Here is a 20,627-nt window from a genome sequence, read left to right on the forward strand (position 1 = left end):
ATTGTTGTAATTTAGCTTCTCTTAGTTTCCTCTTCAGAGTCCTTTCAGGTTCAAGATCAGCTTCAACAAGAATGCCTTTTTCCTTGTTCCTGCTCATATGAGAAAGAAGAGAACAGAAAAAGAAGAGGAATCCTCTATGTCACAGTATAGAGATTCCTTTATGTTAGTAGAAGAAGAAAGGGAATAAGAGTGAAGAAGAATGAATAATCCAAACACAAGGGTGAAGATAGGAGCAGAGATTTGAGATGAAGAGAAGTGTTAGTAAATGAATAAATAAATAGAATAAGATGAGAGAGAGAAGTTTTCGAAAATAATTTTTGAAAAGGAGTTAATGATTTTCGAAAATTAAAGAAGAATTAAAATTAAAATTAAAATTTAAAACAATTAGTTAATTAAAAAGAATTTTGAAAAATGATGAGATATTTTCGAAAAATTGATAGGGAAAATTAGTTAGATGATTTTTAAAAAGATAAGAAACAAATAAAAAATCAATTAGTTAGTTGAAAAATATTTAAAAATTAATTTTGAAAAGATAAGAAGATAAGAAGATATTTTGAAATCAAATTTTTGAAAAAGATAAAATTTAAAAAAATATGATAAAAAGATATGATTAAAAAGATATGGTTGGAAAACATTTAATTTTTAAAATTAAAATTAATTACTTGACTTAACAAGAAACTAAAAGATATGATTTTAGAATTTAAAGATTGAGCCTTTCTTAACAATAAAGTAACAAACTTCAAGTTTTTTAATCAATCACATTACTTGTTAGTTAAGTTTCGAAAATTTGAAATAAAATAAGAAAAAGATTTTGAAAAATAGTTTTAAATTTTCGAAAATCATAAGATAAAAGTAAAAGAGATATGATATTTGAAAAAGATTTTGAAAAGATAAGATTTTTAAAATTTGAAAATTTGACTTGACTTACAAGAAATAACTAATTTTAACAATTTTTTTGACTAAGTCAACTCAAATTTTCGAAATTTTGAGAGAAAAAAAGGGGAAAGATATTTTTTTATTTTTTTGAATTTTTAATAATGAGAGAAAAAAACATAAAAATGACCCAAAACATAAAAATTTTGGATCAAACACATAATGCATGCAAGAACACTATGAATGTCAAGATGAACACCAAGAACACTTTGAAGATCATGATGAACATTAAGAACATATTTTTGAAAAAATTTTTGATGCAAAGAAAACATGCAAGACACCAAACTTAGAAATCTTTCATGTTTAGACACTATGAATGCAAAAATGCACATGAAAAATATCATACAACACAAAACAAGAAAATTTAAAGATCAAACAAGAAGACTTACCAAGAACAACTTGAAGATCATGAAGAACACTATGAATGCATGAATTTTCGAAAAATGCAAGAACAAGATGAATATGCAATTGACACCAAACTTAAAACATGACACAAGACTCAAACAAGAATCACAAAATATTTTTGGTTTTTATGATTTTATGAAATTTTTTTTGTATTTTCTTTTATTATTTTCAAAAAATATATAGGAAAAAGGAAATAAGAAATTCAAAATTTTTAAGAAGATATCCAGGAATCTTTCAATGTTAGCCTAAAGCTCCAATCCAAGGGTTGGACATGGCTTAATAGCCAGCCAGCTTTAGGATGGCATTACATGCATTGAGGTGATTAGTTGAAGTCTCATTCCAAAAGGATTTGGATATGGCTTTACAGCCAGCTAGGATTCAACATGCTTCATGAAACTCTAGAATCAATTCTTAAAAATTCTGAAGCCATAGAATGATTTATTTTGAATTAAATTTTTTTTCGAAAATAGGGAAAAAAAATTTTTGAAAACAAAACAAAAAGAAAATTACCTAATCTGAGCAACAAGATGAACCGTCAGTTGTCCAAACTCGAACAATCCCCGGCAACGGCGGCAAAAACTTGGTGCACGAAATTGTGATATCTAATAATGGCATTCAACTTGGTATGCGCGTTTATAACTCAGCACTTTCTTCACAACCTCGCACAACTAACCAGCAAGTGCACTGGGTCGTCCAAGTAATAAACCTTACGTGAGTAAGGGTCGATCCCACGGAGATTGTGGGTATGAAGCAAGCTATGGTCATCTTGAAATTCTCAGTTAGGCGAATAATATATGGTTATGGAGTTTTCGAATAATAATAATAAATAACAGAAAATAAAGATAGAAATACTTATATAAATCATTGATGGGAATTTCAGATAGGCGTGTGAAGATGCTGTGCTCCTTCTGAATCTCTGCTTTCCTACTACCTTCATCCAATCCTTCTTATTCATTTCCATGGCAAGCTGTATATAGGGCCTCACCGTTGTCAATGGCTACATCCCATCCTCTCAGTGAAAATGGTCCAAATGCTCTGTCACAGCACGGCTAATCATCTGTCGGTTCTCGATCATGCCGGAATATAATCCCTTGATTCTTTTGCGTTTGTCATCACGCCCAACAATCGCGAGTTTGAAGCTCGTCACAGTCATTCAATCCCTGAATCCTACTCGGAATACCACAGACAAGGTTTAGACTTTCCGGATTCTCATGAATGCCGCCATCAATTCTAGCTTATACCATGAAGATTCTGATTAAGGAATCTAAGAGATATGGGTTTGGTCTGAGGTAGAACGGAAGTGGTTGTCAGTCACGCGTTCATAGGTGAGAATACTGATGAGTGTCACGGATCATCACATTCATCATGGTGAAGTGCAACAAATATCTTAGAATAGGAATAAACTGAATTGAATAGAAAATAGCAGTAATTGCATTAAAACTTGAGGTACAGCAGAGCTCCACACCCTTAATCTATGATGTGTAGAAACTCCACCGTTGAAAATACATAAGTGATGGTGGTCCAGAAATTGCCAAATGGCTAGCCCCCAAAACGTGATCAATAGTCTCCTAAGATGAATAATGGAATAAAACCGAGACCAAAGATGTCTAATACAATAGTAAAATGTCCTATTTATACTAGACTAGCTACTAGGGTTTACAGAAGTAAGTAATTGATGCAGAAATCCACTTTCGAGGCCCACTTGGTGTATGTTTGGGCTGAGCTTGAGCTTTACACATGCAGAGGCTTCTTTTGGAGTTGAACGCCAAGTTGTAACGTGTTTTTGGCATTCAACTCTGGTTCGTGACGTGTTTCTGGCGTTTGACTCCAGAATGCAGCATGAAACTGGCGTTTACGTCGTCTAATCACGAATAAAGTATAAACTATTGTATATTGCTGGAAAGCTCTGGATGTCTACTTTCCAACACCGTTAAGACAGCGCCATTTGGAGTTCTATAGCTCCAGAAAATCCATTTCGAGTGTAGGGAGGTCAGAATCCAACAGCATCAGCAGTCCTTTTTCAGCCTTCTATCAGAGTTTTGCTCAGGTCCCTCAATTACAGCCAGAAATTACCTGAAATAACAGAAAAATACACAAACTCATAGTAAAGTCTAGAAATGTGAATTTAGCATAAAAACTAATAAAAACATCCCTAAAAGTAGCTAGATCCTACTGAAAACTATCTAAAAACAATGGCAAAAAACGTATAAATTATCCGCTCATCAGTTCCAAATTAAATTTTTGATATATTTTTTCTATTGACACCCATAAGAATAGTTGGTTCTATTGTCAAAGGCTAAATCTTAAACCTTAGATAACGGTAAAAAATTGAACCTCGTTAAGAAATCATAAAAATTAGTAAAATAATTAGTTAAGATAAATATTTTGCATTCTAACTAGAATGCTTTTGGTTAAAATCTTAAAGTCAGTCTTTAAAATATCTTGTTTAGTTCCAATTTTATAAGCCAATTTTAACTTATAAATTATAGGTGTTTATTTCGGTACGATGATAAATTTATATGCATCGATATGATAAAAATATAAACAAATAACAAATGACACATAGATTATATTATCTACGTTAGTATTTAATTTTTTTTAAAATATATATAATATCAATATTTTTACTAAAACACCTTTATAATTTAATAAAAATAAAAAAATATTTTTATTTAATTTTATAAAAAGACCTAAATATCTTTTTTGTAATATTAGACAAAAACTACCCCTTTAAATTAATTAAATTTTAAAATTTTAACTAACTTTAGTTTTATAATTTCAAATTTTAAATAATTTAAAAATAAACAAAAATACATTTAGTTATTCATCTACATTAAAAAAAATTACTTCAATCTTATTGATCCTCCCATAAATCCTAATCTCTCATGGTCATTCATACTTAAAAAAATGTGTTTTTGTTTCATCTCTCTCATACATAATGATTTATTCACATCAATTTCTCAATGATGTGCCCTAATTTTAATACTAGAACACAATTCTTAAAAGAGAGAATTGAATTTCATGGTATCATCAATAATTAATTCACTACCCTACAATTCTTTCTAATCTCTCTACTAGTGCTAGTGAGAGGACTAATATTTCCCATCTTAACCATGGCAGCAGCAAAATCATTGAAAAGAGAAATAGCATTGGCACTATAAAACCTACTAAACCATATTGACTCCCACCAGCACTTGATCCGAATGAAGAAGGCCGCATTTGGCAACAAGATCTCTATAGTAATTGTTGTTGAATCGAGATGGAGTTAGAATTTTATTACGAGAAAAATGTTGAATACCATCAAATTTACTATCGAATTTAGCGCTGCATATTAGCGTCGGTTTTACCAGTGAATTTAACAACGGTTTTGGTGTGGGGTTCATCATGTCAAATCATTACCAATGAATTTTCATTTTCGATGGTAAGTTCATCGCTAATAATTAGAGGAAAACAAGAAAAATTGGCACAAACTTGAGTGTCGAATTTATCGTCAGAAAAATCCACGATAAACGCTTTAGTGGAATGCTTTGTTTTGGCGACTTGCACTGCGTCCGACAGTAATCGTGCCCTAAATTCGAACCGCGAATCCTCTTCCTCTTCTTTTCGAATTTTGCTTTCTTTCTAACCTCTCACCCTCCTCTCTCTCTCTCTCTCTCTCTCTCTCTCTCTCTCTCTCTCTCTCTCTCTAACCTCTCACCTCCCACTCTCTCTCTAACCTTCTCATCTCTCCTCTCCGGCAGCCCCTTCTGACCACACCCTCCCACTATTTTGCTGACGTTGTTGCTGCAAATGCTTTTCCACCGCTTCTGCTATTCTTCTTCGCAACGCCGATGCCAGGTCAAAAGCTCATTTTTTTACTTGTTATTAGTTATTATAAAATAAAATATGTGTTGATTATTGTTGATTTGTGTCGATTATTGTTGATTTATGTTGATTATTCAAGTTGCTTAGTGAAGTTTCTATTATATATTTTTTTCATTATTGTTTATTTTTTCTTAATCTTTTACTTGAAAATTATTTTTTGGTGCTTTAATTTCTTTTTCAAGTTTCTTGCTGCTTCAATTTGATGATAATTTAGAATCATTTAGAGAATTTATAAAAATTAGTTTGATGATGAAGAAATTAAAATAAATTATATGATTTAGAGTTTGTTTTACAAATTTAGAATGCTTTAAAAGTTTAGCAAATGTGTGCGTTTGAGTTGATTAGTAACACTCTTAAAGTTTCTTGGTGGATGAATTAGAATTTGAAACCTTGTATGTTGCCTTAATAATGATTGAAAAAATTAAAATAGAACAGAATTTAAAGTTATATAACTTTGTCATATGATGTGATATGAGTCTGGAACTTATTTTAAATCAAACTTGGAGGTATCTAGTACAACCCCACCAAAATTTGGGAGAATTAACTTAGAATTGAATTTGTCATAATTTTTGTAAAAATCTTGCTGCCTGCTATTTTTTAGAAATTTCTAGGACAAGGACAAAACTTTGAAAATTTGTACAAAATTCAATTTTAAAATGATTGCAATGAAACTTGATTTAAATTAAAGTTTAGGATCCCTAAAATATCTCCATTAAAAGAAATAGCTCGTGTGCGAACTTCTCACGATGTGTCTCCACCCCGTAAGAATATAAGATGCTACGTCAGATAATGTATTTTTTTTAACTATGTTTAGGGTAGTTTATTTTGATTAAGCATTTTGAATGATGTTGTGAATATGTTTAGCACATTTTTAATTGATAAGCTCTTCGCAAACATGATGATAGGTAGAGGTGTTGTGGATCACCTAGTGGTCATGGTCGTCATACAGGGAGGGTTCCTGCCGGTACCCCTAGGAATTTTAGATCCTCTCCCTCTACTCTGACTACCTCAGTGATGTCATAGGTTGTGGCTGCATCGGACCAGTCATTCATCATTGTCCCTAACCCTAACTACGTCCCTGCGTCTACGGTAATGATGTCGCCTCCATCCGCTCAGCAGCCCACTGTCTCGACAACACCGCCTCCAATGACGGACATCGCAGCACTGGAATTCTCTCACAGAAGCTAGCTAGCTGATGCTCCTCCACCACCTCCCATCGTATGTTTGACGATTTGGCCTGATGGCAAAATGACGTAAGTACTATTTTAAGTCTTTTTATATGCTAAGAGTGTTTGATATATCCTGATTATTGATTCTTGATTATTGATTCTAGTTTTAATGTATTTAAGGTTGTATATTTGAACTGTTGAAAGTGTTTGATATCTCTTGATTATTGATTCTTAATTATTGATTCTAGTTTTAGTAGATTTAGGGTTGTAAGTTTGAACTGCTGAAAGTGTTTGATATAACTTGATTATTGATTCTTGATTATTGATTCTAGTTTTAGTGAATCTGGGGTTTTAGGTTTGAACTACTGAAAGTGTTTGATATACCTTGATTATTTACTCTTGATTATTGATTCCAATTTAGTAGATTTAGTGGATTTATGAATGTTGCTTCATGATTATTGACTGTTGTTCATTGATTATTGACAATCGGTGCTGTTTAAGTTAATTGTTGATGGATAGAGTTTGTGGCGCATTCTAGTTATAGATCAAACTCAGCCAAAATTTCTAAAAAAATCTCTATATATTATGGTTATTTGCTTCTGAAGTTTTAATTTATATTTTCATATTGGTTTGTTTGTGAATTGTTTATAGGTTTGAGCCAAAACAACAATGCATGTACACAGGAGATGACCAACGTCATTAAGCTGATGTACGACCATCCATGGACGAGCTACAAGAAGATCTCTACTGAGACTAGAGAGCGATGGTTTCAGAAATGGGCAGTAAAAACTTAATATAGTGAAACCTTATTAGCTAGTTTATATCGTCTATTTTGTTTAATACGATATATTTTGATTAAATAATTTTAAAGTTTCTTTGTGCAGCTGAAATTTATATGGGACAAAGAGCATGATGCCTTCATCAATAAGATATACGACCATCGAATGGGTAGGTAGTTACAACAAATGCTGGACGATGTATGTGAGAGGTGCGACCACCTTACTTCCAAGCTCTGCCTGGAAATTAAGAAGGCTCTGATTGTTCACTAAGAGACCGATGAAGGGTTCAAGCATCGACATCTCACAAATAGAGATAAGAGGGCATTGGCCAGGTCATCCAAGTATACCAGTGGCTTAGCGACCTTTATAAAGACTAAGGTCAGACTAGTATGTAGCTTCTCTAATTTTGTTATTAACTTAGTTATATTCTTTGACATATCATTGGTAGGCATCCTAACATATTATTTTAATGCAACATGTGTAGTTAAAGTCATTGGATTGCGATGCAACATTGGTGGAGGTCTTTAAGTAAACCCACACTTTGAAAGAGAACAAGGAGAGTTTTGCTTATCAGTGGTCTGCAGATCATTATGTGAGTAAACATCTGATCTTGTGATATAAATTTTTCAATTAATTGTACAACTATCATCCTAATCATAATAATATGTGTTACACAAGAGTCTTATATGCAAAGACTGGAGGCTATAACTTAGTAATCTCAACAAAGTGGGGAGGGCGCTAGTGGCTCTGCTGCTTCGGTCGTCGATCCTGATGCGGTTTGGCACGAGTCCACCTTTGCACCGTACAAGAACTTCATATATGGGCTGGGGTCGTTCTTCGGTAGTAACCTCCGTACCTCCACGTTGAGGCCATCTTCCGCCTCTATCACCTGTCGAGCCATCGATCTCGAGGAATGCATTTATTTGAGGCTACAAGTGCAGGAGCTCACTTAGAGTCTTCACGAACAGGCTCAGAAGTTGACCGAGACTCGAGAGAGGTATCAGGAGATCTTCACACACGTGATGGACATGGATGACCTCAGGCTGAGATGGAGGGAGCAGCTGAAACAGCTTCAGCGGATAGAGTAGCAGATGGCAGTAGTGCTGCTGGTGGGACATAGACATCACTACCTTCTCTGCCACCTTAGCAAGACCATGGGAATGACGACGATGATGACTACCATGATCTTTAGTGATTAGGGTTCTGTTTTACAATTTCATTGTATTTATTTGATTTATTTGAACATTTGATCTTTAATATTACATAATAGGTTTCTATTATTTATAATTTGACAACTAATTATGTGAAAAATAAATTTAAATAAAAAAATTAAAATTAAAAAGGAAAAAATTAAAAAAATTGTCACAATATTTAAAAAAAATTGACATTACCGTTGGATTTACCAAGGGCATAATTCGATGGTAATAGTACGGAAATAATATATTGTCGAGTTAACATTTCTGTTGAAAAAATTCGCCGGTAACCAAATAATTTTTTGGGCAGGTAATCCGTCACAGAATCCGACGGTAATTACCGTTGGACAAAAAAATCTAACGATAACTGGCTATCGACAAGGTTTATACCATGAGATTACTTACGATGGTAAATTCGTCAGTAATTAACTTATTGTCAAATTTTATTCATTTTTCCGACGGTATCCATTATTTTTCTTATAGTGTTTTAAGAGGGGAAAGATTTGCGTTCCCTTCAGTGGTAGGGCATTTGGCTCATGACGTGGTGAAGCTGGTTTCATTGTATATGTGGTTTCTAAAAAACTGGCATTGAGTTTGGCCAATGGTGTGAGCGCCGAAGAGGGTGCTGACATCGTGAGTTTAAGCCTTTGGCAGTGAACATGGAAGTGAGGGTGGAAAGCTCGGAGAATGATAAAGGAATTTGGTTGTTATCTACAGTTTGGCTTGTTGTTTCTGCCATGAACCCTAATCCCTAACGAAAATGAAATGCTTGTTTGATTTTTTTAATTTTTTAGATGTGTTTTTTTTTTCAGTATGAATGATTGAGATATTAGGATTTATGAAAGAGTATTAACAAATTTGAAGCAATTTCATTTAGTGTGGATAAATAACTAACAGTATTTTATTTTATTTTTAAAATTTAAAATTATGAGAATAAAGTTAGTTGAATTTTAAAATTTGATTAATTTAAAGGAATAGTTTTTTATTTTTATTAAATTATAAAGGTATTTTAGTAAAAGTATTTATATTATATATATATTTAAAAAAATAAATATTGACGTGAATAATATAATCCATGTGTCATTTTGTTTCTTGTCCACGTTTTTATCGTATCAGTACGTATGCATGGAAAATTGTATAGGTACTAATATTAGCAATGTATCCACTTGATGCTTAATATGTATTAATTTTAGACCAACTTAGGGATGGTGGCTGCTAGGGCTATATCGATTTCTTTCTTTCTAGCTTTTGGTACGAGAAGATTTTCTTTCATAAAAGTCATTTTGATAGAATGCACATACTGATTGATGATCATCTTAGAAGCTTCAGCTGGTCTTTGAAAGGGAGAAGAGAAAACCTCCTTATTCCTCGAATTTCAAATATGCTAGTATGCGATTAAGAAGAAAGCCAACCATTTATCTTGGTTGAAATTTCTAATTTTGGATATGAGATTCCAGCGAAATCAAATATCGAAGCTAAAGGAGTTCTAAAGAAATCATTTATCTTTTAATGTTGTATGATATGGATCCAAATTTTGGATGCTAACAGGTAATCATGAAGAACATGTAGCAAAGTCTTTCAAGCTACCTCTACATCTGTGTTAGTCTGGACATTTGTAAAGAGATGAGATCTTTTATTTAAATTCATAAGTTTGTTATGCAGAACTAATCATGTGAAGCACTTTACTCTCTCCAAATTCTATCATTTCTAAATTACTTCCAAATTTGATCTTGTAAGGAGTTGTTGTTTGCTAGATACTTGTAAGCACTTACCAGTTGACACTATAAATTCTACATTTTGAGGTAAATTCTAGATTAATTTATTTTCAGTTCCTCTCTAGGTGGCATACAATCTCAAATCTTGTTCATGATCTCTATCAAAAGGTATTAACTTATAAAGGAGGTGTTCCAACCCCCATCCTCTAAAATAAACTTTAATGCTTCAAGTTATGTATTTATTCCTTTATTGGAATTTGCATATTCTGGATTAAAAGCTGCTCCATTCTTACCTATTTGTCATTCCAAACTTTATGGTTTTTCCATTTTCCAGTAAATAAAGAGACTCCTGATGTATGTTACTATAGATTGTAGCCGAAATTTTCCAGAGATTTGACTTGAGTCTGAAGTTGCTTGAGCTAATATTATGAATAGGTCTTGAGCCTATGAATAGGTTTTGGCCAATACCATATTTACTATAAAATATGTTGGCCCAAAGAATATTAGGATAATAGGATCTGTAAGTACTCTTCACAAAATTTTCATGAAAAATGCTCCATTCATGGTTGAGAGTTTTTGAAGTCTAGTTGTAACAACCCAATTTCCGGTATAGCATTCTCATACCAAAACATCGAGTGTTACCTTACATTGACACTATTATTAATAATATCAAGCTTGTAATTGGGTTAACAAAACTCGATTTTTATGAAAAATCCTTCCTTAAATAAAATTGCAACTAAGAAAGAACGCGAGATTACGCAACCTAAGAAGATAAACAGATACATACACAAACAGGATAATATTATATATATATACAACATTCAAAAGATAAAAAGTTAGTTATTACCTCACAATCATGAACATATATACAACTCAAAACATCTCCGGGCTCTGGCCCATATAGGAAGCTCCTAATCTGACGCCCAGACTAGCCTAGTCTTCTAACATAATCTCTCAAAAAATAAAAGTGAGAGTCTAAGACAAAAGAAACACTAAATCGGAGGGCTGCCAAAAGAAGATGCTGATGCGCTACCTAATCATTGTCAGAAGTCAAGTCCATCGTCTCTATATCTATATCAGGATCCTTGTCGTCCTCAGAAGTCAGATCCATAATCTCTATCTCCTCGATGTCCTCAATGACCTCTGATGTACTCTGGGGACTACCATCACTGCTGTCGCCTACGAAAACTGTACTACTAAGAGAAATCTGCTCAACTACTAAGGGCTGGCCAGAAGCTGCGGCGGAAGTCCTAATAGGCTCTATAGTGAAAAGGGTCAGAGGAGTGAGTAGAAAGAGACTCTATCAAAATTCTAAACCTACTGGAGGAGACACAGGGATGTAGTCATCGATGACAGGGCTAGGCTCAGGCACCGCTTGACCATCCTATTGTGCTGGAATAAGACCTTCATGCACGTGATCAAAAGGATAATGAACAAAATCGAGATGTAACCAAGATAGCGGCAAAAACATATAGTGCATCAGAATCAAAGACAGGTGAAGCTAGCAAGTGCTAAAAGGGATGATCTCTAACTACGTACTTACGAACTCGAGACTCCGCGGCCACCACATAGAAGTTGTGAAGGACAGGATCCTCGTACACATAAGGCTACTTGAGCTCATAGAAAATGACACTCGTTTCCATCTGAAGAGGGGTAGGGAGATAGGGGGTAAGAACTGAGGAGTTCTTAGTAGGGTTGGAGTGAAATAAGTTAATTTTCTTTTTTATGTAACGACCATATATCCCATATTAATTAGACCACAACAAAAGAACATACAGCAAACAACAAACAAAAGCAAACAACAACATAACATACAACTACAAGTACGAATTAACACACCCAAGAGACATGCACAACCAAGTATGATGCATGTCTAGCTCTATTGCAGGTAATGAGCTCATCCGTCGATTTTCAACCCACACCCAACATTACATCCTTACAAACGTTGTCTCTTGTTGCTATCACTTCGGGATAGATTGTTTGGTACACTCTTGGGTTATAGCGCCCGCACGCTCTTGGACTATAGCGTCCGTACCGCTCCCACGATTAAAGTGATGGGTCACATTCTTGAGCTATATGCCTGTACCGCTTCGACAAATTGCCGGATAAATTGATGACAAGAAGAGTCATTGATGTAGCACTTCCAACCACAATTATCTCATCACATAATTAAATAACTTTCAAGATATAATAATTCTTTATCCATAGTTTCACAATTTTCTTAAAATAAAAAACTAGAATAGAGCGGGTCATGAGATTAAATATGTATTTTAAAAAGCATTTAATTAAAGTTTAAGCATATTTATGTATTAAACTTTGAAAAATACATAAATATTTAAGGTAATTACATAAATATTTAAAATAACATAAATATGCTGAAACTTTGAAAAATAACATATTCTGTAAGTTACTTTAATTAAATTTACGTACTTTAAAAATTACCTTAAATAATTCTAAACTTCTATAAACTTCTATAAAAATACTCATTCTTCATTGGTTATTTTATAAATTATTCAAAATATTGTACAATTTTCAAATACTCAAAACTTTATTAAAATAAGTGAATTGGGCACGGTTCTATCGTTTTCAAAATAAAACCTGTTTTGTTCAATTAGAATCATATTTTTCCCAAAGTCGTCTTCTACTTTAAACCCTTTATTTCAAACCAATTATTTTTCTTCAAAAACCAAACTCAATTTAATTTCAATAAAGTTCATATGTTTATAAATAAATAATTTTTATTCATTAAATCTTTCTCAAAGCGAAGCCTCTGCTCCTTTTTACTCGAAACCTCCATTCAAAATATTCGTTTTAGTTATATTTAATCCCAAATCAACATCCGATCGACAAAAATCAATTACATTCTATTATATAACTCAGATTTCAGCCATTTATTCAACAACAACATCTCAGTTCCCAATTCCTCAACATGGCAGAATCACAACAACAATTCCAGCAGCAATTTAGCTAAAATTTCAACAGTCAACAATCACAAATTTGAATAACAAACATCAACAAACAACAATCCGATCATATATATCAATTAGTTCATAATTTTAACCGATTAAAGAGTCAAATTCTATCTCTGTGAAGAACAGAACACACATAAGATACCGGATGAGGTTTTTGATCAGTCAAACGGAGCGAAACCGTTGAAAACTCGGTGGTTCCTCCCCTCCTTTGGTTCAGCTGAACTGGTTCCTTGCAGCGGAAGATCCACTTTGTGATTCCACCGAACAAAATGCTTGTCACCGCGTAGAGGAGGAAGATACGGTTACTTCTATCGGATAAGAATTTTTGTAGGAGTCATGGATCTCGAAAAATCTGAAATCATCCAAAATCCTCCCTTTTCTCTCCATGCATGCCTCGGCTATTCATTGAGGAAAGAGAGAGAATTTTGTGCTTTTATATAGCTTGATTAGTGACTAAGTGTCACTTAATCAAGGGGAAGGTGGCATGCGTCACGACACATGGTGCATTAAGTGCCGTGTGTCACGATTTTAAACCGTTGAGTCAGCGAGGTTAATTTTTAAATATTTTAAAAGGTAATTAAGGTAATTAAACATGATAAAAACTCAATTAATTATCTCAAGTGCTGGTACTTAATTAAAATAAGAATTGAGTAAATTACTAATGTAAATGACATTAGTAAAGCCGAGTTTTTACAATCTTTCGGGCCTAATATCAAGTGACTGTCCTTCATCAAATAAAATTAAATAATAACATAATATTAATATTACATTATTATTTATTTTATTTAAAGATAGTAGAAAAACTTATCATAAACGTTATGCTAACAAAATGTAAAACTCACATATGTGAATCTATCGAAAAACCAGGATGTTACACTAGTTTCCTTATGTTTTGGTTTACAAAAATGTTCCAAACTTGTTGCATGTATTTTTCTAATAATTCCTTCCTCTCCCTAAAATAATATAATGAAAAATTATATCACATCAAAATTCAAAGAGAGACTCTCGCAGATCGATGCACCCAACTAAGGAGAAGCAACTGGTTTTACATCGCTCTGGATGCTTTCTTTTCACTCTATCAATAAAATTCTTAAAATTGTTTTTATTTCTTCTATTATTTGTTAGCATAGCTCCAAAATATATTCTTAAGCATAGAACCTTCTGAAATCCGAAGGTGTTACAACTTGCTTCTTGTTTCTTGTTCAACATTCTTTGATTAATAAATAGAGATTTTAGCCACTTAATCTTTAAATTCAAGGCTAGACTAAAAGTATTTAGAGTGTCTACCATCGTTTGAATCTATCCATTAGTCAACGAAAAAGAATGAGGAAGATCTGTGGTCCTTTTGTTCTAACTCTGGTCGCCAAATGTCACTCTTCATTAATGATGGACAATTTGTCCATGTTAATAATAAATTGGTATAGAGAGATGGGATCTCCTTATCTTATACCTCGAGAAGAGAAGGGGTTAGTTTTGCATCCATTCTACAACAACTTATAAGAGATTAAGAAAACACACACCATGATGATGGCTATGGTTTCATCCAGGACATCTAACTCCTCAAGGTTGGTTTTGATGAAATGTCAATTTAAATGATTGTATGCCTTTTCAAAGTTGATTTTTATAATAGACATATGGGAGCCAATATTGAAGACTATTTGTTTGGTTTTCTCTTTGGTTGTGAAAGAGGTATAGGTAATTAGTTATGCTTGTAGCAATATGGTTAGAGAGTTTGTTAGCTAAGCTGAGTCAGCAACTATGTCTGTAGATAAATACCTTTGTAACTAACTCTAATTACAATTAATAATCATTCTCTCTCTCTCTCTCTCAAGACACTAGCCTCATACTTTTATGGTATCAGAGCTCAGCAATCAACCATGGCTTTTGCGATGACGATGGCGCAAGTAGCACAAGATTTTACTACTCCAATAGCTATGAAATTAGATGAAGATAATTTTCTACGCTGGAAATATCAAGTAGAGTCAATGATCGAAGGGTATGAGCTTCTCGATCACATTACAGAAGATGCGATTCCAGAGAAACATCTTTCTAACGAAGATGAAGCCGCAAACATGGTGAATCCAGAGTATGAAATATGGAAGAAGCAAGATGTACTGTTGAAAACTTGGTTGTTAGGATCGATGAACAAAAGGCTCACAATGAGAATGGTTGGATGTGTTTTCTCTCACCTGATTTGGAGTAGATTGGAGACTTATTATAGCAAAGGTGCACTAGTTAAAAAATAAGCTAAAAAACATGAAGAAGGATGGATCTGTAAGTGATTACTTGTTAGAGATAAAGAAATTTGTTGATTCACTAGTTTGTGTTGGAGCTGCGATTAATGATTTAGATCATATTGAAGCTATTTTAAATGGACTTCTTGAAGAGTACACTTCATTCATCACAACCATTACAACAATATCTAAGCCTGTAACTGTGGGGAGCTTGAAGCTTTACTCATGGATCACGAGGAATTGTTGGAAAAATACAAGAAACCAAATAATTTTGTGCAAGTGCACAGGGCACAAACTCAAGCACCTCATCATTACAATAGCGGAGGTTTTCATGAAGGCAGAAGCTTCTTTCGTGGTAGAGGAGGTGCAAGGTTTGGAAGAGGTGGTAGGTTAGGGTTTACTGAGGCTCAATTGTGTGGAAGAGTAGCTCTGAGACCTGTGTAGTGCCAAGTGTGCAACAAACTTGGACATACTGCAGTTTCTTATTGGTACAAGTATGAATCTGGTTATGGAAGTACACATTTAGATTAAGTAGCTTCAAGTTCTTAATGTCCAGGAGCAAATCTTTCATACTCTAGTGCTCTCTTAGCAAATGAAGCAGAATTTGTGACTCCTTCAACTCTTCAATATCCGAATTGGTATCCGGACTCGGAAGCATCACATCACATGACTGCCAACGCTTTGAATCTCATAGATAAGACTGAATATGCTGGCTTAGAGAGAGTGACTATTAGAAATGGTTTAGGTTTACCAATTAGCCATGTTAGAAATTCAATTTTTATTTTAGATTTGAATAAAAAAGAATTCCTACTTAAAAGGCTTCTCTTGGTTCCTCAAATTTCAAAGAATTTATTGAGTGTTTATCAATTTGTCAAAGATAATCAAGTCTTCTTTGAGATTTATGATGATCATTGTGTTGTTAAATACAAGGTTTTCAAAGAGGTTATACTCCAAAGAACAGTTGACAAAGGCTTATGCAAGTTTTCGAGATTTCATCCAAAGCAACATAGTGTTGCTGCCTTTCTTGCTCATGTCCAGGAAATAAATATTTCTTGTTGTGGCATGCTCGCCTTGGAAATCCTTCAACTTAAGAGGCTAATAAAGTTTTAAAGTCATGTAATCTTTCTTTGAGTTCATTCAATTTTATGTGTCCATCTTACTGTTTAGGGAAAGCGCATCAGCTGCCTTTTCCTTCTTTCTCTAATAGGGTGTATACAAAGCCTTTAGAGTTGATATACATTGGAATTTGGGGACCTAATCCTATTAGCTTAATAAATAATTCTCGTTACTATGTTCATCTCATTAATGCCTTCTCTCGTTTTACATGGATATATCTATTGTCTTCCAAGTCTCAAATTAAATCTATTTTTGAACATTTTCAAACAATGGTTGAATTGCAACTTGGTACAAAAATTAAAACTGTGTAAAGTGATAATATGAAAGTGTATGTATATAGTCTTGTCCAAGTGTGTGCAGGAGAAAGGTGTGGTTTGGAGGTTCTCATGCCCTTATAAGCATCAACAACATGGTGCTGCTGAGTGCAAACACAGACATATTGTTGAGATAGTCTTACATTGTTGGCAAATGTTGTTATTCTTAATATTTTTTGGGGAGAAACATTCATCACCGCAGTTAAACTCATCAATTCACTACCAACACCACTACTAGGTAACATCTCAACTCAAGAAAAGCTATTCAAAACAAAACCAAATTATCTGTCCTTTAAGACTTTTGATTGCCTTTGCTTCCCTTATACTAGACCATATAATTCATATAAGATAGATGATAGGAGTGAATCTTGTGTATTTCTTGGCTATGGCCCTCAACACAAGGGATACAACTGTTTAACTGCAGCTAGAAAAACAATACTCAGCACACATGTTTTCTTTAATTTGATGAGACTAACTTCCCTTTCAAGACATGTTTTAGTGCTAAATATTCTGACAAGGTCATTGCTAGCTCTTATTCACCAAATTCTTCTCTCATTATTCTCTCTAATGGTGCTAAACCAGTCTTAGATCATCCCTGAAATGTCTCGTCACCATTGGGCACCTTGTTTGGATCACAAATTCATTTTCAGACTTCAAATAGTCCATCATTTGTAGAATCTGCACCAATTCAAAATGAGATCTTAAACACTAAAATTTCCCAAAAGCATCTACTTAATCAGAGATTGAGTATCCAACAACTCATAATTATCATCCTATGACAACAAGGTCGAAGAATAGAATTTTTAAGCCAATGGTCTTCAAAGCTCAACTAGCACCTTCTTGAAAACAAAAAAGCCACAAAGAAGCACTTATAATTCCCCATTGGAAATAGGATATGGATGATTAATATGGGGCATTGATAAGAACTTGCATAGTTGCACTTGGAGTTTGATGCCTCTGGCAAAAGGAAGAGTTCCATTAGGGTGTAAATAGAATTTTTTAATTAAATTTAATTTGGATGACTCTCTTTAAAAGTATAAAGCTAGATTGGTGGCACAATATTTTAGTCAACGGCCAGGAGTTAATTTTAAAGAAATATTTAGCCTTGTTATAAGGCCTATGTTCTCTCTTTGCAGTGTCAAAAGGCTAGAATATAAGACAGCTAGATGTTAACAATGCATTTTTAAATGAGAAAGTTTATATGGTGCAGCCCCCAGGTTACGAGCAAGGACCTGAAAGTTTAGTTTGTAAACTGTCCAAATCACTCTGTGGCTTAAAACAATCGCCAAGAGCTTGGTATCTAAAAATTTCTGGAGTTTTGAAGCTATTAAAATTCACTACTACAAGGGAAGACACATCTCTATTTACTAAATTAAAAAATAGGATTATCACATGTATTCACATTAAAGTAGATGATATAATTGTCACCGAAAACTCGAATGATTACACTCCGAGGTTATTAAGAAGATGAGCACTCATTTTACATTGAAGAATTTGGAAAAATTACACTACTTTCTTGGTTTGAAAGTTAATCAGAAAGCAGATGGAGGTTTATTTTATGTCAATCCAAGTAAGTCAATGATATTTGATGTTTTATCAGTGGCTAAGAGAAGGGGGTTGAATCTTAGCCCATTTTTCGCTTAGTAACTCTTGCTGTCCTTTAGAAAACTTGAGGAGATATTTCTTGCTTTTGTCTCGTGCCTAGCCACGAGATTTTTTTGTTTTGTCTCGTGACCAAGCAGGAGATATTTTTCAGTTTTGTCTCCTCTACAGTAGAATCAGAAATAGAGTAGAAGAGAGAGAAAATCACACCAAGATATATCCTTGTTCAGCTGCAAAGTGCAATGCAGCCTACATTCAGTCTTCATCACAACAATGATAGAATTTCACTATAATCATCTTTGATTACATACACTAATTCTCCCTAGGAACTATCCTTCTTATCCGGGACAAGTCCAGAAACTAATCACAAAACTGAACTTGACTTGGTCACTGCCAAGCTTTCAATTGCTAAGTGCTAACCCAACTTGTAAGGGGATTCCCACAGAATCATGAAACACAACACAGATGTACAAATGACCTTTAGGACATCTATGGCTTTTTCTTTTAATTTTTCACACTCTGCCTTTTTTTGCTCTATGACTTTTTCATACAAACCTCACGTTTGCCTTTTTTCCATGAGACTCAAGACAGATAAAATTAAATAGAAAAATATAAAATGAAGAACATTGAAGGAGAAGAACTTTTGTTAGCTGGGGCAACTATAGAAACACTGTGCTTTCACTCTTTTCTCCTTGCTTCAAGCCTTGGCTGTTCTCCCTTATTTATAGAGGGGAAAGCCTCCACGGTTGAAACCATTTGAACCAAGCTAAACTTCTTCTTCTTCAAGAAAAACCGGTTCGTCCAGAGAGAGAGAGAGAGAGAGAGAGAGAGAGAGAGAGAGAGGAGAGATAACCGAATGCTATATCCAACATGCAATTACCTCTGAGTCTTCCCTATACACCAAGCTTCACCAATCCGAGCCATCCTTCTTGACTTGCACTCCAAGAAGGACTCCTAACCCTTGATGCTTCTTGATGCATGACAGCTCCTCCTGCTCCACTTTTGCTTCCTTCTTTACGTAGCCTTCCTAGCTACCTTCTGTGATGAGTGAACACAAAAGCAGAGACGAGCCATGTCTCTGATATCTTCTTCCTCTAACCGAGATCTACTTCTTCCATTTTTGGTATGGAGAGCTTGAGCTTACTTCACCAAATCTTACCTTATTTTGGTGAAGATCTCAGTCACAACATACTTTTTATTTTCTTTTTCTTGCCATCATTGCGATGGTCTTGTTGCTTGCTTCTTCTTCTCTATGGTAGCTTGCCATAGCTTCCATGCTTTCTCTATGAGGTGACTGAGAGTGAGAAGAGAGAGTAGAAAGAGAAATTAAAAATGCTTTCAATGAAACTAAGAGAGAGAATGAGAATGAATTAAATTTCCACTTCCTTTGTTTGCTGAGTAACGTGTAGCATCATTAAAGCCATCAAATCACTTTTCTCTTTCTCTTTCATCTTTCCAATGCAAGTTAATTCAAGTGAATTAAATTTGAAATCCACCACATGATGGAGATGAGATCTGTTGGAAGCCTGAAGCAAAACATTTGCTTTCTCTCTTTTCTTCAATTCGGATCAAGCTAGTGGGTTTCCCACTAAAATTTAAATTGGATTAATAATAATGTTAAGAGAATCTAGCCCAATATACAACTCATTGTTTCAGCCACAATAAAGATTGTATCAATGCTGAAAATATTTTAATGGGCTTATTTTATTTTTCTCTTTCTTTTCGACCCAACAAGCATAATCTGCACAGCAAAATTATTTAGTTTAGCTCATATGATTAAAAATCCAATTAATAATTTTGCAATTAATTATGTTAATAACGTTTGATCATCATCAATTTAAATTATATTTTTCCAAACTCATCAATCTCCCCCTTGATGACAAACATTATTAAAAAAATTGAAATGGAAATAAATCAAGGATTAGAGTACTCCCTTTGAATACTTGGATTCCTTCCTTTCTAATTGTTACATGGCTCCCCCTTAATGTATGCTATTTTACCAAGGGAAGCTTCACCTGTAACTTTTAAAACCAAGCTTAAGGCAACTATGTTATTCAACATTTTTTATTTTGAGATGTTGAATGGCTTGATTTATGAGCAGATGTGAGATGATAAACAAAACTAACTTGTTATCACAAAAAGGACTTTCTGCTCAATACATACAAAAAGCTTGAGTACAGAGTACATCATAATCAAGTCATATTTGATAATTTCATAAACCATTGCTGCCAATTAGTTTGAAAAAATTCCATCCATTATATCACAAGGCAAAAACAATATTGGTTTATAACAATGAAAACCAATTTTTGATCAAACAACTTAGAACATGGC

This window comes from Arachis duranensis, chromosome 4 (genome assembly GCF_000817695.3).
Source record: "Arachis duranensis cultivar V14167 chromosome 4, aradu.V14167.gnm2.J7QH, whole genome shotgun sequence".
NCBI lineage: Eukaryota > Viridiplantae > Streptophyta > Magnoliopsida > Fabales > Fabaceae > Arachis > Arachis duranensis.